Source organism: Corapipo altera, unplaced genomic scaffold (genome assembly GCF_003945725.1).
Source record: "Corapipo altera isolate COAL_440 unplaced genomic scaffold, ASM394572v1 56, whole genome shotgun sequence".
NCBI classification, from domain to species: domain Eukaryota; kingdom Metazoa; phylum Chordata; class Aves; order Passeriformes; family Pipridae; genus Corapipo; species Corapipo altera.
The window spans coordinates 7,994,033-8,019,376 of NW_020884896.1; positions in this window are offsets into that span (position 1 = coordinate 7,994,033).

Genomic DNA, 25,344 nt, shown 5'->3' on the forward strand with positions numbered 1-25,344 from the left:
GTGTCTGACTTTGTCCCCATTGCTGGCTAGGATGACAGTCATCTTATGGTGAAGATTCACCTCTAAAGAGAAGTGGTGGAGATTTTATTCCCATTGAAAAATGCCAATTTTTATATGCAAATGACTTCACTGAAATATGCTACCTGTAATTCAGAACTGAAAAATATTCAAAAACCTGAAATAAAATGTGAAAATGAGGTCAAAGCATTCTATTTGTTGCATTTAAAGCAGAAGGAGTTGTCTTTCATTCCTTTTGGGCTTTATTTATTTATTTATGCATACAAATGTGTAAACCAAGTCTAAATGAAAAGTATGACCCATGTCAAATGGAAAGCCTCCTACCTCTAGATTTTTCTATCACAGTTGAAGTGCCAAGACTTTTTACATGTTTTGGCTTGTAAACTCAAACCTTTAAAAATCACCCTAAAGTAATTAAAAGAAAACCAATCACAATAGTTACCAGAACTTGGATCTGAAATGGGAGATTGCTACAAGGGCTCAGGTTTTTTTCTTTCTTTTATTCAGACTTCAGGACAGAATAACTTTTTAAGTTTTTTATTTTTCCACATGTCTGTGTTAGTTCTCCTGCCAGCCGAGTCTCTGGAGCAGTAGGGAAAATGAATATATTCTTTCATGTAGTTAACCATCTGTATGTACTACAGAGAACTGCAATTTTCCAGAGAACAATGCTACATAGCATTTATTTTAAAATACAAAGTTCACCTCTTCCTTTGCAAGATTAAAAAAATCACTCAATCCTGTAGAAATGAACCCTTTATCCACGGTATGAATACCAGCAAAAGGCATTTCATCACAATATTGAGTTGAGAGCCTTGCTGGCAGTTAGGAGATATTTTCAGACAAGTAAGAGAAGCCAGGCTAAAAACCAGGAAAGCAAAGCTCTCTTCAAGCAACAACTTATTAACAATGAGAGCATCCCAGATGGGAGGGTTGTTGCAGAACACTCTGCAGACCCAGAGACACAGTTGCAGCTATTACTTTGTCCCCAAGTGACTGGAACAGAAAAGTGCCATTTTCTGTCTGTGGCAGCACTTATCTAGAACAGCAGTGGTACAGCACCACAGATCATAAAGCACTTTGCAAACACTAAATCACTAAACACGTAAGTGTAAACAATGTTTTATTCTAGCTTTCTCCACGCACAAATTAGGGAGCCAACGTGCCCATGTCCAATGTAACTCTGTACTACAGCTCATCAAAGCCATTTGCAGAGGTGCTAGACTTGTTGCTCTGAATGACAGGACCCCATAAGAAGAACCAGGAAAGATCTTTTTTAGCCATTAACAGCAAAAGACCAGCGATTGTCACTGAATTGCTCTGAAGCCAAGCAGTAGTGACATTTACCTGTGGTAGGATGCCTGACTGGACTGCTGTAATCATGCCTGCAGAGGATCAGGAGTGTTCAGGAAGACACAACTACTGATGCAGTGTGAGTAGTCAGTCCTCAAAACTATTTGAAATCAAAATGACTGCACTGGGACTTGGATAGAAAAGTGAACTTCCAGAAAGTGATGACAGAGCTGTGTGGATAGGGATATACCTAGGAGGAGTATAACACTGTGGAGGTAGCTGTCTTGAGGCAAGCAAGAGGATGAGGTAAGGTTGTCCTAGGAAAGCACTGTCAAATCCAAAGACACCAGCTGCCACATGGCTCAGCCAGGAACAGGATGCAAATCTTCTTGGTTAAAATCCAGTTCTTTAGTCCGCAGACCACACTTCTAGGCCTGAAAGAAGGCTATGTCTAGCTAAGATGTATAAATCCCTTGGAAATGCAGAAAATGCCTAAATTACATCTACCCATAAGCAACCCCTGCTCATTTAAATAAGGAAACCTGAGTATTTACAGTCTGATTTCTTAAACACTAGGCTAACATGTAGAGCAAAAGTGATATGATGTGTGTCACCCTTTGAATAGGATAGCTTCCTGACTATTTGTTTTTGTCTGAAGGATGATTTCTGTTCCAACCACATGGTCAGTATTTAATGCCTATCAAGCTGTATATTATGTAAAAACCATCATATTTCAGAACTTAAAAGGAAACTCAGGAAATCTAGGTATTGTGATGAGTATCGAGTCTGCTAAGGAGCTCTGTATATTATATCTCCTTTCGTTCAGTTTCTCCCTTTGAAAAGGCATTTTGTTACTGATCTGTTTTATAAAGAGCTCAAGAATTGAAAATTATTAATAGAAAAAAATACCCCTATCTTTGGCAAAAAACCCCAACACTTGAAGAGTTGAGCCTCTAGGTATTGTTCCAACTAGCAATTTACATCTCATTATCTTCTAGAATATTAACTTTTATCACATCACATATTCTCCTTACACTGTTTCCTTTCATACTTACCTTGACTGTAATACAAAATCACAGGAAAAAATCTCACTCGTTCAGTTCAAGTTAATTGCACAGTAGTTGAGGGATTTTGATAAATTGATACTTCACCCTCATCATCTTTGGACCTGAAGAGGATGTACGAAAGAAAGATGAGATTTTATGCTAATATTTTGCTTTGAACATGAGAAAATATATGTAATTATTTGCTCTGGTTATATGTGATTCTGCTAAGGCAAACCATAAATTGCTGCATTGCTAATGTTTGGGCTCACAAGAGTGATAGCAACTTTACCTCAGAATGTGTTGATTCTCCTTCAAATGAAACATGATAGTATGTTTGGAGGAAAAGGACACAGGTTCTCATTCTGACCTCTTCTGGGAGCTGCATAGAAGCCCAACTGTCCGTGGAACAGGCATGGCCTCCATCACATACGGATCATGCTGTTTACTGAAGCTGCAAGACAGAAAGTGACTGCCCTGACCCCCTCCCCAAAAAGAGCATTTTGATCCTGTGGCCAGCATCAAAAAATGTTGATGTTCATTTCAAATGGATCAGCCTTGTGCCTTTGCAGGGAACTCTGCCAAATCCAACACACTGCTTACATGTGTACTTGGCTCCATTCAGCAAGATGCTAAGCCCGTAGCTGAAGGTGCTGAGGGTGGACTCACAGGAACCAGCTTAGGTTCACTGATAGCTTGTGCTTTGTAAAAGACTGTCAAAATCCCACCTCCCTAATTTTAAAGACCAGATTCACCTGGCAGAAATCAGAGTAGCTCAGCCGATTCAGAATAATCTTAGCAGTTTAGCACATTGTCCTTATGTTTTTTTGAAAGTCTATTGTTAGGGGACAAATCCCATTTCTCCTATCTCTGTTTTTTATAATTCTTTCATTCAGCTTGATGCAGCAAGATGATTTACAAGCTGCAAGCATCACAATTAGCATGGTATCAACGTATAAAGAAAGTTTTGATATTAGTAATCCTCCTGGCCAGCTGAGCTATGTTTTGCAGATTCCTACTCACCTTTTCATACTTACAAAGGGATGTGTACATATGTGCATACACAGGTGTAGAAGATGGCTATTTTGTATTAAAAGGTTTCTCCATAAAATGTTTTTTTCCCTGGAAAACCCATTTTATATGCTAAATAATGGTGTAGAAGCTCACCACTATCCTCCATTTTCCCCCCTTGTTTATCAGAGGCAGCATTTAGTCAGAATAGAGAACTATACGTTGCCTGTTTTGTGTGTTACATTGTCTCTGAGTCCTTTAAAAGTATTAATTAATTAATAGATGGGGCTAAGGAGAGATTTGAGGGTTTTTTCACAAAACGTGCAGTCTCTGCGCATACATTTACAGATGTAGCATGTCAGACGTGTGCAGCCCAGTCTTTTATTGCTGCAAATTAATGTGACAACAAGAACTGTGTCCCTTGTAAATGACAGTCATGTCAGGAGATGCTGAAAAGTCTTCATGTGCATTAATAAACTAACCAGTGCCCTTCAGCAGCCTCTGAAAGAAAGACAATCATTATCACAGCTGGATGAACTATGGCATAGACAAACTGAGCTGTCACTGTCACACCCAGACAATTGCAACCCCCACCCCATGCGACTTTATCCAACCTGTGAGTCATTCACTGCATTAGTCAATAGCCCCCTTTACCACAGTTTTAACTTCCTGTTTCAAACCCCTAAATGTTTTCTAGGAGAACAGTGATTCCAGCAGAGCAGATTTGACCTTAATGATTTTGTTTGTTAGTTTTTGTTGGTTCCCTTAAAGATGCAAAACAAGCTTAGTGGCAACAAACAAAATGAAGGATCCCTGTGCCAGCTAAGTGACACATATCCTCATGTTACACAGCAGACCTTAGAAGAGAAAAAATTATTTGTCTTGGTAATAAACTTCCAAAATCTCCCATGTTTAGTTGCACTTTGCAGCAATATCACTACTGAGATACCTCATTCCTTCTCTCCAGAGGATACTGCTTTCATGACCTCTATGATAAATGAGTGTGTACAAATTCCCGGCTTCTATTCAGAATGGTATTTTCAAATGTAAGGTTTCCTGTTAAAAGCTAGACAGTTCATTTTGTCGTCTCTGCTTCAACTTCAACGGAAGGAGAAAACTCATTTCTCTCTTTGAAAAAATGTAATTTAGAACAAGAAAAAGAGCAAACCTCTTTATAAAAAGAGTCATTTTGTTGAACTTGAATGTTAAAATGAAAACCAAAGTTAATTCAGGAATAACTATGATTTCTTTCTATTATTTTTTTTACTGCATCATTGATATGCAGATTGGAGGCACTTCTCAGCAAGTGTCAATGGACTAAGGACACTACAGGGGCTTGGGGAAAAATTCACACCTGGGAAAGAGCACAGACATGACTGAACCAAACTGCTGTGGACTTTCAGTTTGTGCAACCTCTGTTTTCGACACCCTGGCTTCTCAGTGAGATCTCAAAACAACATAAATCAGAACAACTCCACTGAAGTTCATGATGGTACCAATAAATTGGGATGTATCTTAATCTTTGACATTTTACTTGTAACAATAATGCCTCCAACCTCTGATGAGAGAACATTGCAGGGGTCATTGCTGCAATGTCTTCAATAAGCATATATGTAGTTATTTCCTCCATTATTTGCATCATTTTAATTACCATTACTTTTATCTACATCAAGTATTTAATTTCCTACATAGAAACACAGAATGGTTAGAGTTGGAAGGGATCTTGAAAACCATCTGGTTCCAACTGCCCTGTGATTTTCATTTCTGTAACACTAAGTTTTCCAGTTAAGCAAAGTTACAAATACTTATTTCAGGTGACTGTTCATCTTTTCCTCAACATGAAAATGAGAGGTGGAAAACAGCAATCAATTTTGCAAAGTTCAAATCTGGGCATTCATGATTCTGCACAATTGCGTTGCTGCTGCAATATAGGTATCTTTCTGCAGGTCTTCATATCTTGTATGCTTTCTGAGTTGAAGTTCCTTTTTTTTTTCTCTCACTTTCCTGAATATTTTGGGGCTTATATACTCCTTGACTTGGCCTATTTGACTCCATTTTTTTTTTTTACTAGTGGACAAAGCTAGAGTCCTTTGCTTAGGTTTCTGTAAAACAGGCAGCCACAACACAACTTGTTTGCTTTTTGTGTTAGACACTCAACAAGAATGAGATGAAATAGTACTTCTATTCAGAAAGATATTATCTATATATTTGTGATTGTGATTGAAAGTATTTTTGGATTAACAGTATACAGGATTGAAATAGGAGCCAGGCCTAAAAGAGTTAACTGAGATATCTTGGCCTGCTAAGAAACCCAGTACCTGTTTTGCTAGAAGAACATTTTAGGAGCACTGGTTAATATCATGTTCTGTTCTGCTCACTGGACCAAAGTCCTTATTATAGAAAGAATAGGAGTAGTACACACACAGTAGTAAATTAGGTAAACTAGACATTTCAATAAGATCTAGAAGGCCCAGAGCCAGGATTTTGCAAGCTTGAAGAATTCAGGTCATCTAACTGAAGAGGACAAATTGAGGAAGACGTCCATGGCGACCACCAGAGGGATGAAGGCTTGAGCAGAAGACCCCCAAAGTAGAAGACTGCGCATGTCTGGAAAGACTCCGCCCAGAGACTCACCTTCTTAATATGTATAATAAACGATGTAACCATGTATCTGAAGTATATAAAATGACTTAGTTTTGCACTTGCAAGTTGAGCAAGTTTGTCCAGTGCGAGCTGGCTTGCTCCCAGCGTTGAATAAACAAATACCTTGCTGCTTAAAAAAGTCTCTGAGCAGTTTTTCGGGCCGATTTTTCGGATTCAGGATAAAGACCCAGAAGGTTTGAACATAAGGTCTGTTTTTCCAATTGGCTGTGTTCAGTCAGTCCATGTGATAATCAATTTTACCTTAACTTTCTTTTTTATACACAATCATCACATGAATTTAGACTCACAGCTGATTGGTGTAGAAATTGTTTCCTAATACAACTATGACTCTGCACACAGAGAGATGTTTCCTACATTGGAGCCTCTTCTCATTTACTGATAAGTCAAAATTTCTACTATGGTACTACCAAAACTTCCTAGATATATTGGATAGGGATGTGAGGAAAGGAGGGTTCCGAGTCTTGTTTATCTACCTTATAGTGAAGTGCACCTGAGATACGACAGAAGACTTTCTCTAACACTGATCACAGCTCATCATGCTTTCTGTTTTATTTCTGACTCCAAGTCCTGAATCATCACCATACCTATTCCATACAACCTTCTAGAAGAGTCAAATGCAGGCAGGAGCACAATTTAAAATAACGAGCCAATCACAGTTAATTTTCTTGGTATTTACTGTAATAATGTTAATTTTGGTGAACCCCTCCACTATTAATGGGAATGGCACCAGTGCTCCTATAGCATTTTCACTTGGATTCCATATTAATTAACCGGGCTGTTAATCTAAAGTGGTACTGGGGGAATATAATAGAAAATAACAGAGTGAGAGTTAAAAAAAAAAAATTCTTAGTCAATGGGAAAGTTTGAGATAAAAAAAAAAACAAAACCTTCTCTCACTGATTTCTCAGATACGATGAGGTTTCAGTGCCTCGGACAGAGTCACAGTCCCACAATGGATGCCATTTACCATTCTGCAATGTGATGATACACGGCTGGATTACCATTTGAACTCATCCCTCTTTATATGTAATGGACATAAATTGCATTTATACTTGCTTTATAGCCCACTTTAGTGCCATCATGGTAAAAAGCCTTAGAATAAATGAGAGCAGACCCATATTTCTTATCCAGTCTTCAAAACATGGACCAGCTTGACTTTTTGTTACGCAGTTTGAAGCTTACCAGAGTCTCCAAATAAAGGATGACAAATCCATCTGTGAGAAGCAGGCTTCTGTAGCATGAGAGCTCTAAAACTGATGTGTCCTCTGATTTCTGTCCGCTGCCCCTAATCACCCTCTTTATGAATTTTCTATATTGCAAAGGAGCACTATATAATTCACTAACTGAGCCATATCTGTTACATCTTCCTTTTATGAGCCATCCCATGGCCCGTTAACACAGATTATCCCAGATAATTTAGATTCCAGGAAAAAGTGCTTTTCACCTCTATTATATTTTTTTAAACCCAGGTTGAGTGGGATAGAGATGGATTAAAAGCAGCACTGTTAATGTGAGTTATAATGTGTGCTTTTTTCTAGTACTGCGGTTGAGATATGCCTCTCTCTCAGACTTTGCTGTTATACATTTTCATTGACCTGATCTAAAATTTCCCCCCATTCTATCACTGCACTCCTTCAGACCCACTGCTCCCATGCTCTGGATTTTCCTTCTGGTGCCCAGCAGCAGTGCTGAAGGCTCCGAAGGACCAGTACCACCTTATATGCTGCCATGGTATCATTGTAAACTACACAGCTGGACCCTTTCTTTGCTCCTCACTGTCATAGCACCAGAAAAGCCTTTCTGGCACTGCACAAGTTTCCCTTCCATGTCTCAAATCCCTGAGTCATTTTGCTTTACAGTCCATCTAACACACTCATGTCTTGTCTCCACTCATGTGCCTCCATCTTCTTTTCTTGCCTGTCTCCAAGCTTCTGTCTGCTTTTTTCCCTTTCTTCCTCTGTGGGCATAGCTGACTATGGAAGGAAATAGAAACCCCAGGGTGCACCCACAGGCTTTGTTTAGAGTGCCTGTCCTGCCATGCTATTGGCGCTCACAAATACCTCATCTCAGCTGGCTCTGATGGTCAGCATAGATCTGAGCCTGCTGTCCTTTAAAGTAAGTCCTATGAACGAATCCTCTGTTTCTAAAGGAGAAACTTCCACTGAAGAGTACCATTTGAGTGTCAGTTTTGGTGACCTGCTTAATTATTCCTCACAGATGTGTTCCATGAGATGTCTGCCTGGAGGGGTTTGCTCGTGCTTTCTCTTGAATGATTGCAAGTTGAGTACAAATACACATGCATAGTTTTAAATCCAAAAGAGTTCATATCACTGATTTTCTGTGTGGTTTTTTCTCAGGTTTGTGAAATAACAGATTTCTGCTGTGTTCAAACAATACCCTGTCTTATACAGAAAAATCCCAGTGTGTTTAGTGTCTGTCAACACCGACTTCATCACAGTTCTGGTGACAAAGAGTGATGAATAAGTGAGAGAAAGATATGAAAGCATGATAAGTCTTAGTTAGCTCTCCTAACACATCAGTAGTGAGGTATTATAAAGTTCTTCTCAGTCACAGCCTCTAAGATCATGGACCTTGTCAGTCAAGCTTCTAAAACTCAGGGTTGCTAAACATGTTACAGTATTATGATGATGTAACAGATGGCAGTGAGCAAGACACCAAAGGAATTCGATTATATCCTAGGGAAACTATTTTAAAATATGGCAAATGCACATCCAAATCTCATTTCATGTATTCATCCAGGTCTAGCAGGAAAATACTCAGTAACAGCTCAGCAAGAACATTAGTGAAGCTCAAAAAAATTAAATGTTAGAAACTGCTTTTCCTACCTCTGATAGAAGCTACCACCTATGTGCAAAATAGAGCTTTGCAATACAGCTGGATTTCTTAAAGAGAGAAGCAGGAGCTGCCAGGTACATTAATTATTAGGGAGTAGATATAATGATGGTTTTTAACTTCAGTCAGAGATAGACTGTAATAGCTGAGCTGATTTGTCACTGCTTGAGAGGATTTTATTTTAAAGAAATGACCTCTCTAAACACTGTGGTCTGCCCTCATCACTCCTTATTAACATTACAATTTCACATGTAAACTGAGGACATGGTTTAGGTTGTGAATTTTCTGCAAAAGCAGAAGAGCTACATCAATTTACAACAGCCAAAAATCTGCCCCTTTTACCAGGTTGTGCCTTGCAATGATGTACAACAGGCTTTTCAACATTGCCAGCTCAAAATTTTATTATGAACCTTGTTTTCATTACTGTCTTCTGCATGGAATTTAATTGTTTGATTTCCATTATTTTATAAGACATTCCCTTTCATCAAACGATTCACCTTAACAGCATTGATACAGGAGAAAGTTTGGTTGCAAGTGGCCCCAAATTAGCAGTCAAATTCACGTAAAGGCATACTGTTCTCAGTCTTTAAAACAAAGAAATAGCAGTTTAAGCCTTGTTTGTGAATGCTTTATATTTTTAATCACCGTTTGGTATTGTTGCTTCCCATGAGGTCTCTCCAGCTGACTGGAAACTGAGTCAAAGACAGAGCAGTTAGCTAAAAGGGTTCAAGGGTGTTGGTACACTCAATGTTGGCATGAGAAATCTGGGATTATCCAATGACAGCAATCAGCCATTCCAATGGCAGTGCACTGCCCCAGTGTCTGACAGTCCCAAAGACTAATGTATTGGAGAGGAACAAGCAAGGCCTCTACAGAGAACTTCCCCGGTAGAGTCAACCCCTTATCTGAGTAGCTGAGAATTGCCACCTGGAGTAAGAAGAAAAGTACATTATATTCCCCTCTTTCAGCTTTCTCATTTTGCTACCCACTTATCAGGTACCAGAAAATGCCCTTTCTATCAGCATATTACTGCAAAGATGTTGTGTAAAGTGCTGGGGAACAGACTGAACATAGCTGAGAGCTTATTAATGATAGACTTCATCAACTAATAAGCATGCTTTCAATACTCTCTGAAAGCCAAAAAAGACATATTTTGGGCTCCAATTCCTCTTGCTCATAATGTATTTCTTCTTCACTTTTGCTCTGTGTGGTCTCTGATTCATGGCTGCTTTATACAATGTTAGCATATACACTAATTAAAAAGGATTTATCAGGTTGAGCTCATGATGAATGAAGGATCCTTTCTCCCTTGGCAAGGTTTGAATATTTGAATAGCTCATTAATGTTTTTGCTTTTTCTCTTTATAAGAGGAGACTGAAAAAAATTAAAGAAGGGATTTGCTGTGCAGTTTTAGATGAAAGGTTGCTTCATTTATTTTTAAAGATGTCTAAAGGGGTTAAGCCCTACTTTGATTTACAGCAAAGGGCAACTTCTACCCCCTCAGCAAAATAATTATTTATTTACATTGACAAGTACCATTTATTTGCAGGGTTTCTTCAATGTAAACAATAGATAAATTTATGTGAGCTTTTTACCTTTAGAAGGTGTAAAATTGACAGAGCTCTTCTGAATTTGTGTGAATCAGGAATTACCTTAGTTGACCTGATATGTCAGACCATCATAGCCTTCACATTACAGGAAAATACCCTTATTTATGCTTATGCACCTGGGGATTTGACCCTTCAGTTAAAAATAAAAACCTCTAGGACTTAATTTCACTCTTATTCTGCCACTATTAACACCGCCCCCCTCTCCCAGGGTTACTCCAGATTTATGTTGCCACAGGTGAGATTCCTGCATCTTCAGAACTGAAGGAGTACCCACAGAATAGTTACAAGTTAGAAATGAATTTAATGTATTAAAAAAGATATACACACATATTTTTAAAATACCTCCTATCAGCACTAATCTTGGGTGCTTGGCTGGACTATTATCTCACAAAGATTATAACCCTGAGAGCTTTTAGTGCCCACTATGTCTTCCTTTTTTATTCTTTCCAAAGTACTTGAAAGATCCCGGTGAGTCAATTACACACAGTATCACTTAATAACGTCCTCTTCCTCGCACGTCATTGCTTTCCTTTATATTTATTTCAAAAGGTTAAATTAAACAGGAGAGTAGAGCTAAATCCACATGATGAATCATGAGATACCACATGCTACTGGGAATGCCCAGAATTTTGATGGGGAGGATTTAGTGAAGCAATACCCTAGGGAAGTCCGTGCCAGAGAATCCCAGGATTGTTAAAGTCAGAGGAAAGCAGGATGCATGAACTTTGGTGTTTACAAGTAATTTTTTCCCTGCACTAGGAGCCTGATGTCAAACACCTTCTACTTGCTGACTCTGACAGTTCCATTTGTCTGCAGATCCTGTATGCCATGGGAAGTGAACTGGTTGCCGAAGAAAGTGGAGAAAGCCCCAGTGGCTGGGAATCTTATGGAAAAGATTAGTTTGTCACCATTCAGAACTGATTCAGGCACTGACCCTCCTTTCAGCAAGGTGACCCTTGGAAAACTCTCCAACTCAGTGATCTTCTGAAATTCTGCGACAGAATGGAGTCACAACGGTTGGGAGAGAGATAGTGCTGCTCCACGGGAATAGCAACAGTGGCCATCTGAATGCTACCATTAAATCCCATAACCTGGTGCAGCACTTCTCCTGAATGAAAACTTAGCAGAGATCCTCTTGACCATGTAGGGCTGTAATGAAGACTGGAATCTTCAGGACATCACTACCCAATTACAAGAATGTAATTGCGTGGCTCAATTTCCCTCTTCCTTCTAACCGTGTCAAATGGTTTGTCCTCTGACTTCAACCTACTGACATTATTTTACCCTGTAAATTCAACCAGATCCAATGAATAAATAGAGCCAAGCATAAATCAACACAGTCATCAATAGTCCTATATTAATATGCACTAACACAGCTTAGGGACTATTCCCTTTCACCTCTTGTCTTGAGCCTTATCGTCACTGTGAGCTATGAATTAATGGCCACATCTCACACCAGAAGTAGTTGCATCTCAGTAATGAGTGAAATATTCTTCGTACAGCCTTTGAGTTAGTACAAAACCAGCTTATGAGCCTTCCACATATAAAAGGCAATATTAAAGAAAATAGTAATACACCCACACAGATATTAAGGGAAAACTGACATTTCTCGTTTATAAAAACAATATCCATTGCTGCTTAACATTTTCTAGACAATACAGAAAGATGAAATCTGCATGCCCGCATTTTATGGCTATATTCTTGTCTACAGAATTTCACTTGCTGTTTGCTCACCCTCCTCATTTCCTCCTCTCCGCCCCAGTAAATCATTAAAAGCAATAGGACTTGTAAACCTCTTGTAGTATAGGACTGCCTGAAATTCTTGTCAAAAAAATATCAGGAAGGAGATGTTTATTCTGAGAAGTAAGTGATGAGAAATGAAAGGAAGAACCTCAACCTTTTATGCTTCAAAAAAGAACAGTGCTGGATCTTGGAAATAGTCAGCAGCAATGAATATCAAATTAACTATATCCAAGGCAATTAACTATATCCAAGAGTATGAGTAGTAGCCAGTGAGTTACACAGGTCATCTTCATTGCTTCATTCCTTCATTTCATATTTTCAGCTTTCCCATTGCACATGCCACCTGAAAGAGATGAATTCTGTGGGCAAAAAACCCCAAACAAATCAAAACAAAACAAACCAACCAACCAAACAAAAATAGCCAAAGCAGGGTTTTGCTTGCAAGAGGGATAAAGCCAATTTGCCAGCCTGGTATGAACTGATGTATTGCCTAACATAAATTGGTATTGCCTGTCACTTCAGAAGTCTCCACTGAAATTGCAACAAAATGGCTATCTGGCCCCACTTTCATCTTCAGTGACACTTCATCAGAATTACCAGCACTTTCATTTCCAGCTTCCTTTTTTGACAGTACTGTATCATGAGAAAGATTCTTATAATACGGAATGAGATGTGGGGTCATGACACTTAACAGTAAGCATGTGCACAAACTGGTTTAGATTTCCACATCTGAACCAGGGTTTAAATCAAATAATCTGATTTAAAGACCTGTGGAAGATGAACAATCAGTCAAGGCAGTGATGGATTATCTGAATCAGCCATTATTCAAGACTGTATGCTTCCATAATTACATATCTACCAGCGGAGATGCACAGGATTAAACTGCCCATTCCCACTGATTTTGGAAAGGACAGTAGGGAAGAGAAGAGGGAGCACAATACAGCAGCATCACAACCACCTGCAACTGAGATACTGCATGGTCCCATCTCATTGCTGCATAAGCCACTACAATACAGGCTCAGGAGGTGAGTACTCAGCTGTACCCTATGCATGGAATAGCTGCAGCGCCTCCAGCTTTGGGACTGCTCTGCCATCCTTTTTGAGCATGGGTGCAGGGCCCTGAGAGAGGAATGTTAGATCCAGATGTGGAAGCAGAAATACTGCAGGAAGTAGCTACTAGAATTATACACACACGATCAGTGTTTCTCAAAAACTTAGCCCAAACCTCATTCCCAGGAATGAGCAGCCAGGGCTGGACTGCTTCTGCCTCCAGGTATGAGAGAGGAATTGAAGAGACTTGCTTTTGCTGCATTTGTAAGGATGGCCATCTGTATTTCAAAGGAGGAATGTCTGTCATTTTCTGTGTTTCTTTCCCAGAAGGGGAGGGTATCAGCACAACTCAATTTTTCCCCTGGCACCTCTAACCTGGGCTTTAAGGTTTTAATGTATGCAGGAGGGGGAACTGCCATTTTGCAATCTCAGCCCTGCACGACACCAGGCCACTGCCTGCTTTGTTTGAGCCTGGAGCTGTCTCTGGAGCAGTCCCTCCAGTGATACCAATAAAGCAGAATGTCTCAGTTCCTGTGGCTTTGCATATTAACAAGGCTATTATGCCTCCTCAGTGACATAGTATGACCCTCCTCTTCTCATCCCCCAGGAACTCCTCCTTTGCAAAGACATCAAATTATTTTATTTACATGCATAGTAAAAGCCAGGTCAGGAAGTAATTTTTGAGAACCTTGTGATTTTGCTGCATTTGACAAAACCAGCCTAAGTTTACAAATTTTTCTCCCTTGGAATTAATTTTTTCTTAGGTTAGACTTTTTTAATTTTTGTTTAATTCTTTTGTAAAAGGCATCCTGCTTCTTTAAGTACATCCTGCATCCTCCAGACCTGGATTCTTTAATGCTTAGTTGTGTAACTCTGTTGACTTCTGAAGAATAACACATCACAGAATGTATATCATATTCAATCTATCTGCTTTATATTACACTACTTCTTGCCCCGCCAGTGCTGTTCTCTCATTTGTTTTATGTGCTCTCTGATTATTATTTATATCAGGCCAGGAATTTCCTGCAATGACTATTGCCCTTTAAAAATCCTCATTTTTATGTTCCCTAATTGCCCTTTAAAAAAAAGCTATTACTAAGCAGCAAAATGGTTATAAGAAGACTTGGCAATCCTAACAAAATCTAATCTACCTAAACACTAATAGAAAGTCATGATAATTTCACACACTTCCATTCAGATATTTCTGGATTGGAACATTTTGATTCTAAAATTACTTAATTGATATATTTTAATTTTATTGCCTGTTATAGATTTTTAAAGATATAATTTGGAGGACAGGATTTAATGTTTAGCTAGATTCTTTTGTCAGAGCTTTATTTCAAAAGAAGCTGGTACTTCTTTTTTTCTTTCAGTATATGTGTGTGTCCATTTTTTTGGTCCTACTACACTCTCCTTCCATAAAAAGACCTATCAAAAAGAAATTGTGTCAAAAATGCTATTTGAATCTCTGACCAGTTACAAAGAAACAAGTAATATGTTCAGATTCTGTAAACTGCTTGAATTTTATATGCAATTCCAGTACTGCATGAAGGCCCCACCTCTTCTTTCTCTCACCACCCCTCCAATGAAAAAACTTACATTGATCCTTAAAAAAATAAAAATATTTATAGTAAGTTATACCAAACAGAAAAGATAGAATCTTTTCCTAGTGCCCTGTAGTGATTCCTTTCCTCTTCCTATACTCCTAATACTAGTTAGTGAGTTCTTAAGTTCCTAAACGTGTGTTGATCTTTTTAAGCTTGGGCCTGTCACAGGAAGACACCCTTAGTGAGACAAGGCTTGAACCAGAACAGTCCTAATACACTTTGTCCATATTTTAACCCTCAGAGGTTTCTTAGGTTTCATGAAAACTTAGCAAATCCTAACTACAATCTTGTATTTGGAGGGCCCTGGGAAGATGCTGTTCAGTCTTTTCTGCACTTTAACTATGTTACTTCTACTGGTCTGCCTGAAACAATGGGTTCATCTGCAAAGTTCATATGAAGCTGAAGTGAAACTTCTCAAATATTTCAACAGAGAGGAGGAAATCCCAGATAGGGCAACCTTCCCAATCCTTAATTCAATTACACTGTTCTCATGTGGATTGTCCTCTGAGATTTGGAAGAAGAAACTTAAGAGAATGAAGAGCTGAACCTTTCAGAGTTTCTTGATATTCATGACTTATTAACTGAATTAATATTAACCACGAGTTAAAGCTTGAAAATGAACTTTAACAGCTGCAAATTGGCCCTGTTTATGCTTAATAATCATTTCCAAAGTAACAGGTGGCTGATTGAGATCTTCAACTGTCTTAAGAAGTGATAAATTACATTTGTTCTTTGAATTCCCATATTACCCTCAAAAAACATGTCTTTTCCTGTTAGCTAATATTTCATGGGATGTCAGATCATTTATAAAAGATGTCATACTGCTGAGTGGCAAATAGCTGAGAATGACAAAAACCATTAACAGTGAAGGATGGTGTCCTAAAATGATTAAATTAAAAGATAAAATAATCACAGATATAATTGTTTACTAAATTTCCCAATGAACACAACCAGTGTTATCTTTCCTAGTTCAATCTGCCCTTTTGTGGACACTATTTCTCCATGTCCATTTTTTCTCCAAGTGATTCTCATCAATTCACCACTTTGCAAATGAGGTCCAGTTCTTCTGAGTCATTTTATGCTGCTTCTTTGTATAGATAAAGGCAAGCCTCTAACCAAACCTTTACAAATCATTCCATTTCATGATTTAAAATTCTTTGAAATTTTTCTGTGAGGAGGCCTGCAAGTGAAAATCACGTACACAGACTGTAAAAAGAAATTGTTAGGGAAGACATAAGACCAGTGGATGTCTTAAAAAGATATCATACAGGGAGTATTCAAGGAAACAAGCATCTACCAGGAAACAAACAAATCCCTGACAATTGGTGATTTGATGAGAGAAAAACACTGTCACTTTACAGCTCAGAAGAAATCTGAATTCGTTGATTCTACTCATTTTGCACTTCATAGAAGTATTACAGCTTGTTGGGATCAATAGTAGCAACTCATCTACTACCAGTCACAACTGTTATTCCAAGAAGCCATTCATCAAAGGCAATCACGTTTTTCTTCAAAAGCCCATGCATTAAACAAAGAGGAACATCTGAAGTAAAAGTAAAATCCTAAGCCAAAGTCAGCATGGAGCAAAAATGTCAGCTGTTTGCAAGTGATCACAACACTAAAAAAAAACAAGCAAAGAGAAAAAGGACTAAAAGGACAGAACACAGACATGTTTAGAAATTTCAGAAATATCCCTTTCTCAGCAATAGTAAAATAGATTATGCTATGGTTCCCTGATTGATGTCCAAATGACAGATAGACTTTTTGATGATGTGACTTTGTCCTGACTTTCATCAGCAATAACAATGATTTCGAGGGTCTTTGCTACATCACAGTTCAAGTCTCCTTTAAAAGTTGAAAAATCAACCTGAATCACCTATATAAACTAGACCTCTAATTGTGCTATTAATTAACCATTGTTCTCATTTGTCATTGGGGAAAAGGTGTTTGGAGGAACCAAAATCACATATAAAAAAATCTATTTTTTTACTCTTTTGTTTCTCACCCACAGGTGATAGTTTATCTTCTTTGGAAGGAATTTCTTTAGTAGTTGATTTTTACTCCTCTGTGATAACAACATCCCACTGATATGTTGGTGTATAGAGACAGATTCCTCAGATGTGGTGGCTGGCCAACACCAAAGCCAAGGTAGATTCTAATGACCCCAGAGAGGACAGCCCAATGTCTTATTTCCTACTAAACAGTCAAATTATACAGAGCCACTGCCACAGAGGACAGCATTTGGACGGCATTTATCAGTAAAAGCTCTTTATGTAAAACACTTTTATCCAAAAGTTGCAAACTACTGGGATAGTTGTGAGTGACCTCACTGAACAGCAACACATGAGGCCTTTCTACAACAAGATGACAGACACATTTCTTAATTCTCCAAGACCTGTCCTCTAGTTCTTGCTAAGCATTTCTCCAATTCCATCCTTCTGGAGTTCTTTTGGAAGAAGTTGCTTTTTACTCTGTATGTCTAAAGGAAACAGATTTATTATGTTGAAACAAACAAAAAAAATAGCCATAGGATTTTTAAGATAACACACAATCAAAGACTGGATAAGTTTGGATGGGCCACTGGAGGTCGCTAGTCCAACCTCCCTGCTCAAGCAAGGTCCCCCAGAGCAGGTTACTCATGATTGTGTCCCGATAGCTTGTGAATATCTCCAAAGAAGGAGACTCCACAGCCTCTCTGGGCAGCCTGTTCCAGTACTCAATCACTGTCAATATGAATATTATTTTTTTTAAACAATATCTTATTAGAATATGTTATTCTAATCCAGTAGTTTTCACAAACCTATTGAATTATATCTTTTGCACTTTCCTATCAGTTCAAATGTCTACAGCAGAAGGGACTACTAGACCACCACAGCCATATCTCAGACATGACAATTAATAGGAATGGTTCCTGTACTGAACCTACTAATCAGCTGCCAGTAATTTTTCCTGAAAGATAGCTAGGTCTTCAGACAAAGCATTTCAAGAACTGCACAATTCTTTCATAATTTCTACAAACAGCTACTCAGTTTCAGTGCTCGAAATCTTTATCTTGCTCCTCATTCAGACAAGATCAACTTTAAACTGCCAGCTCTCAGTTCTCATTAGAATTTTTTTGGATGGAATTAAAGAGTCCTTTAGGATCTGGTATTTTCTCCCCACAAAAGTACTTACACAGACAATCAGCACAGTGACCTCCCAATCTGGGGTACACGTTTAAAAGTTTTACTGCTTAATTATTGGAGACAAGCAGCCAGGGATTTCATTGACTCAGGCAACCTTGTCATGGATCAGAGGCACTAGTAGTACAGCTGAAAATAGAAGCAAGCCTTCTGGGCTCTGCTTATGTGCACTGATCATAAGCTATCTGACAGATAATATTCACACTTTGCTGGAGTACACAATCACAAGTGTAGTGCATGAGACACAAAATGCTGTGCCACTAATGGAAGGTAGTTTCAGGGGGATGGGGAATCCAACCAAGAGGAAACTTAGAAGGAAGTTTGACACTTCTGCATTGAATTCTTACACTACAAGAGACTTCAGCTCTCATTTCAGGCACCTTACTTAAATTTGCTGTGTTCCATCTTTAAATATAGCCCTGACAATACAGTGTGGGGACAAGAGTGTGTGACACTGATTCACCCAGCTGTAACAGGAGTAGTAACTACAGAGCACCTTTAGTGCAAGCGACGTGAAATAGCCTTTATAATCCAAATCCGTGTTACCTGGCTGGATCAAACACCACCCATTCTGAGTATTTGCATCACAAAGTCTGGGTCTCTGAAAGTATGTAAACATGAGACTCCTTTTTTAAATAAAAACAAGTGTTTCAAACCCTGTGTCAAGAGGATATGAACCATAATAGACTAGAAACCAAATAATAATAAAAATAAATAAAGTTTTATAATTTCATTTGCATTTTTGCCTTTGAAGCAATTTTTTTAAGGATATGGCTGACTGTATCAATCCCCAAGCTAAAAACTCCTGAAGTTGACACAGGAGAAAAAATTGTTTCCCATTGCCTGTTACTGCTAAGGTTTTGCTCCAAGTAAGGACATGCAATAGTACATCAAATCAGGGGGTTTCAAGGGTTTCTTTTATGTGTAACATTAATATTTAAATGTTTCGCCTTTACCGAAGACCCATGAATTTCCATTCTTTATTTTCAGACTGGGTTTGGTTTATTCATTGTCTCTGAACTTTGATAATATTACTTTCAAATTCATGACTTCATGTACAGGACAGTTGATTCTCAAAATGCAAATTAAAAAAAACATATAAAAAGCAGACCGTGTATTTTAAACAAAAATGTATCCTTATTAACAGATAGGTATCTATTTTGAGGAGCTCAGTCTGAGATACTGAAAGAGGCAAGGCGTTTTGTATGGTTTGTTTGCTTTTTTTTAACAGTGCCCAACAGTGAAAAATAAATTTCTAAAATGTTAAGCTTGGATTAGAGAAGCATACATATTTTTCATATACATAAATGTTCTATTTAAAATCACATATTTATTTTTCTATCCAGATTAGGCTTTTGAATACCCTATGCTTTTCTAGTTTAACAAATGCTATGCTGCATTATGTAACTACTTAAATGTGTCTCTTTAATGGACAAGATTTATTTAAAATAATGACTTCCTGTAGAAAAACAGCTTTAAACAAACTATGGTGCAACAGCTGCTTCTAAATTTCAGCTGAATTGTGCCTCACACTCCACAGTGCTGAGTGGCCAGGCAGGAAGGAGCGACTGCCTTCCCCAGTCAGAGGAGAGCACTTTTTCTACTGCCTTCATAGACATTTTTATATCCAAGATCATATTTTAGAAAAAATATTCAGTAACAGCTTACCCATCCCTTGTCTGGGTCATGGTTATACCTCTCCCACCCCCTGGCAGAACAGCGTCATGTTTTTTAGGAGGATTTTGTTACTTCCCGGGTACTGCTTGTGGCCATAGCTGCATGCTCACTGTGACTGTGGCTCCTGCCTGCCCTCTGGATGTGTTTCTGTTAGAGACATGCATGCACACAAGTTTGTGCATTTGCAAATCGATTATGTTAGATAAAAATTAGGAAGCTCACTAGGTACCAGAACAGCTAATTATCTTAAAATAACCATGAGGAAATCTCGTTGGAGCAGGGCATCCCGCCAGCTGTGTCCCAGCGTGGGCCAGTAGCTCTCTGCTGGGGAGCACCAAGGCCTTTTCTTCTGGGGACTGGAAAGTGCTTTACAAATGATAATTAGCTGCAGATCACAGCCATCCCTAGGAGCAGCCAGATATTAACATCCCTATTCTGAGCTGCTGTTCTGAGTAACAAGAACCAAGTGCCTCTGTAAATTTGATAGTGGTCATATAGGGGGCAGAAGCAGGAATGGCCCCATTGCAGAATAGTCCAACTTGAGAAAATGATTGTTCAGCTGCGTACTGGTGGTTCTAAAGGTAGTTGCTGTTCTCAAAGTGAAATGCACACACTCTAAGAACAGTTAGGAACCGACCAAGGAAACATGTCCCTGTTTGCACAAGGTGACTGAGCTGCGTTGCCAGAGAACATCAACGACTCCATGTGTGTGGGAAGCCTCTGAGGTAGTCATTTGCATCTGTGACAGGAACAAAAAGGATTCTCCATCTACTAACATTCTCCAGTGGGTATCTGATAATTCAGAAAGCTGCAATAGGGTAAACATATGTTTTGAATACAAAGAAACAGGTTTTGTACCATGGGAGCAAATGGACAGTTATTACCTTCCCCTGCAGTGACTCAGCCAGCAGGGAGCTCAGAGCTTTTGTTTCCTACAGTGGCGCTCTAAGGAAAGGTAGGTGCTGATTGCAAGTACACAGCAGAGGAAAGTAAGAGCAACTCCAGTGTATATTTGAAGTTGTCGTTAGGTCAAACAGGTAAGAGCAAACACCATTTTTCTCTTAATGGTTTGAGTCTCAGGGCACTCGAAGGTATTTGTAACAGGATATTCGTCCTGCAGATCTTTATACACATATTATTTTCCAGGTTCAGAAGTGGAAAATGTTTGGCTTTTTGATCTAGAAGACCTGCTCTCACACTGGTCTTGACAGTCTTGTTAGCTGTACCTGAACAGTGAGATTTTTCAGGGCTGGAGCAGATCGCGGGGTGAACCTGCCCTGTGCTGCAAACACTGACATTCATCAGAGCTAAACAGAAATAGAGCATTGAAATAGAGCATTGCTGCTGTGATATTTTCCCTCTGATTTCATTTTGATTCATTCTGTGATCAAACAGATGAAGATATCATGCTTGTTCTTAAAGAAACACATAAGAAAAAAAAGAAAATATCGTAAGATTTAAATACTGATCTTTGCTGTGGTCAGAAAAGTGTGATGTTACAACTTTGTAACTCCAATTGCCTCCATATTCAGTTCCATAAGCATTTATATTTCCTCAAAGCACTAGGAATAGGGCAGATTGAAAAAACCTAACTTTTTTCACAAATGGTCCTTGCCATTTCAAAAGATGTTCCAGTATGGAAACTGGGAAATGTAGTAGCCATTAATTCATCTAGATATTCTCGTGATTATTTCCCTGTGAAAGTATAATTTGTATTATTTTTATGAAGATAAGGAGAAGGAAGAGAGATATAGTATGCATTATTCTCACATGATTCTCCCACTTCTTCTGTGATCTTTCATCTTGCTATTGAAAGCAGAGGAAAAGGGAGAGAGAACATGCAGAGAGAACATTAAGGAAAAAAAAGTGTTATTTGAAAGTTTTCAGTCTAGAGAAAAAGGCTATTTTGGGGTGGCAAGAAGCTCTAAAAATGTTAAATGAGTGTTTCAAAATTTGACATTTCAGACTTTGATGTCTATTGCTACAGGGTAAATACTCAATAGGTAATGCATTGGAAATTTTGTCAAGCATAAATCTTAGATTAGTAAGATACAAAGGTCATGTATAGATTTAAATAGAAGTGTTAGAGACTATTGAAATGGTGATTATTTGAATTTTGGGTTATAATAGCACTGTGACCTACACATGAGAAATTAGGCACAGAGATTTATTATCAGTTTTTAACTGTAAAAATGTTACAACTTGCTTAGTGAAGGTGGAGGTCAGAGTTAAGGCAGATTGTAGGATATTAAATTAAGAAAACAATCACTGTGAGGTCAATGGGATAGAAAGATCTTTTCACACTGGAATTGTATAAAAAGCGGCAGAACGAGAAATTAAGTAAATTCAAAAGAAATGAAAAAGAGTTTATGAAATCCAGTGGGAAAAACATAAGGGAAATCATTATGAGCACAAACTGAGAGATGTGAGCACTTCTGTTCCTGAGTTCAGCCATTTCTTTCCTTGGTGATCACACTCTGAAGGTTCTCAAAAAATTGAGGTGCTGGTTAGCCTCAGAAATGTGATTATCAGTAATGGGAAAGCATTAAGAAAGGACTACATGTAATGAATAGAAGGAAAGCCTTCCAGATGGTGAAATTAATTAGAAAGTGAAGCATGAACACGGGGAATTTATAAGAGCCCCATAGCAAAGGTCACTGAACATAAGACTGAACCAAGCATGGCAGATATTTGCTGAGGGATTTTTCATGGCCAGCCATGGTTCGCTCTGCTACCCATGATGAACCATCTTTTCTTTGGGGGTAAAAATCTATGCAGGTTGATATCAATAGTCTGTTTCTACTAACACTAATCAGGTTCCCTGAAGGACCCATTTCCTTTAAGTAACAATATGTAAGAAGTTTAAATCATTTATTCACCACAGCTGATACATAAATGTAGGTTAAATGCAAAACAGCAGAAGGGACTTAATTACTTGATACATATAGCAAGATTTCAAGTGCCAGTCATTAGTTTCCAGAAACATGGGGAGAGGTCAGATGTTAGTCTCCTGTAGATCAGCAAGACTCTCTTTGAATTATCCTGTGGCATTATCTCTGATTTTCATTCAGTCTAACCTTAGGTGTGAACACAGAACACGGTTTATTCATAAACTTACACATGGCACACGTATATGTAGTGTGTGAGAGCGTCTGAGCAAGGCAAAGTGCGATGATATGAACACAGTTCTTTTCTCATCCTGCAATTAAGCTCATTATAAGCCTCAGGCCAACTCTGCCTCAAGCCAGAAGGATACCCAAAGTCTTCTGACAGCAAATGACACTGCACTAATGCATTATTTACTTTTCAGGAGGTGGAATGGGGATTTACAACAGCTAAAGATGTTCATGGATTAAGAAGATATCCATCCATTTAAGTACTCTATGTTTACAGGGACTTCTGGGAATGCTTCTGGAGTACAGTGATTTCCAGCATTTGTTTCCTGCACAAGTAATGCCTTACTCCCCACAAAATAAATGAACTACACCATGAACCTAAAGTGAAGAGTAAATATTTCTCCACAACTAGAAACAAAGATTTTGGGGGAGAATCTAATGATCCTGGGAAAAAAAATCAATCATTTCAATTTAGTTTCAGCATGCACCACCTTTATTGTATATTGATTTTCTACCTTCACAATCAGCTTCACACCAGAAAGTGAGATAGGATGGTGACCACCTCCCTGCTTTACGACTATCAGCTTTTACAAAAATCCCTGCTGTGCCACATCACTGGAACAAGTGTTACATATACATGGTTGCCAGAGAAACTTTGTAAGAGAAAAAAAACCTGAAAGACTCATTATTTTATTTCTGGGGAAATTTTCTCTTTAGAGCACTGTGTTTCATCTGTATGGTGAATACAGTAGTGATAGGATTATACTTCGTGGTGAAAGTACTGATTCATTCATTACTTTATAGCATGAAGAGGTGACAGAAAATTCCTGAGAAACTCTCATGAGTAAAATTGGAGGTACGAGTGGATGGATTTTGTCCCACTGAAAAGCTTAAAGAGCTAATCCACCAGCATTCAGTATTTTGTTTTTCGAAACGGGAAACTTTTCAGCCTCTCACTGGCCATTGTGCATCCTTCCCCTCCTTTTGCACTTGTTGGGCAGTTCTTTTATTCTTTGCTCACCAAAGGGTTTTCTTTACTAAAATACATGTTTCTTAATCAATTTAGAAATTAAGTAAACTGCTTTACACAGCCAGTAAAGAGTTTGAATCCCAAACCAAACTTTCTCCAAAAAAGAGTTTGCATCTTTTATACAGCAATTTTTTTTTCCGCTTAACTGACCTATGAATTTCTCTGGTTGAGTAGAATGAAAATGGTAAGAATCAGCTGATCCAACCTGGTCTGGTACACAGTTGCCTGAAAATACAGTGCTTAAATGCATAATTCCTAAGATGCTAATTAACCTGAGTTCATAACAACCTGTCAGGTTTAATAGTATTTTTGAGGAGTAACTGCAGGACAAAAAAAAAAAAAAAAAAGAAAACCAAACAGCAACACAATTCTCTAGCAGGAAATTCTGTACAGAAAAGGGAAAACTGTGCTGCATTTCTGCAGGACTTGGCTACAAAGTGTCTTGATGTCACACTGAAAATCAGATAATCCATTCATTATTTATTTCTATTTAACACAGTGAAAGGTTTCCATCAGCCATTTCATAAAACTGCAAGATTAATGATCACACACAAAACTTTGTCAAAGATTTATCTGCTTTATGGTCTTAGCAAACTTTCTCACAGTCTTCCTAAGCTTATTGTTTTTTTCCTATGTGATCCTGACAGAGGTTACTCTTACTTCTAAGATCTTTGTGCCTTGTAAATCACTTCTTTATTGGTGATATAATAGAGTCTGCTCAAAATCTCTGATGAACTTTCTCCTAACCAGAACAGCAACACTGCCAGGTTAGAGTTTTCTACCATTATTCTTCTCCTATTACAACACCTTTTGACCACTGAAAGTCAGATGAAGAAGAAATTTAAAACCTATCTAAACCTACTGTGTTTTGAGATATTTGTATTTTAGGGAGCAATAGTATGATTGTTTAAAGCTAATGTTGGCAATATTAGCTCCTCCAAAGGTGGATGATTAAAGTAAATGCTGCTATAAATAATCTCCATATGAGAGTATGCCAGGATTAGAAAAAGAAAAATAAGAACCAAGATGTGCAGATATGTAATGTAACTAATGGTCTAATGCAAGGTAAACTTGATATCTCTACATTCCTTTCTCACGTTTGGAAAGTGGAAAATGTTCAAGTATGCTAAAATATTGTGAATTTTTAGTAATAAAAATTAAAAATAGATATAGTTGATGATATTTATTATGTGAAACTTATATATTTATATACATATTTACTTACATAAACAAGTACATAGAAACAGACATTAAATATGGAGAAGTAGGATAGAACACACCAGACAGACAATAAACATGACTGATTTCATGGCTAATGGGAAGACTTTTCCTTGTAGCTCTGAATCAGTTTGAGGTTGTTAGAGCATAAACACCCAATCTATTTTCAGGGCAATAATGAAGGCTGGAGGGTGGAAAGAAAACTTAGAAACATGAAGAAATTAAATGA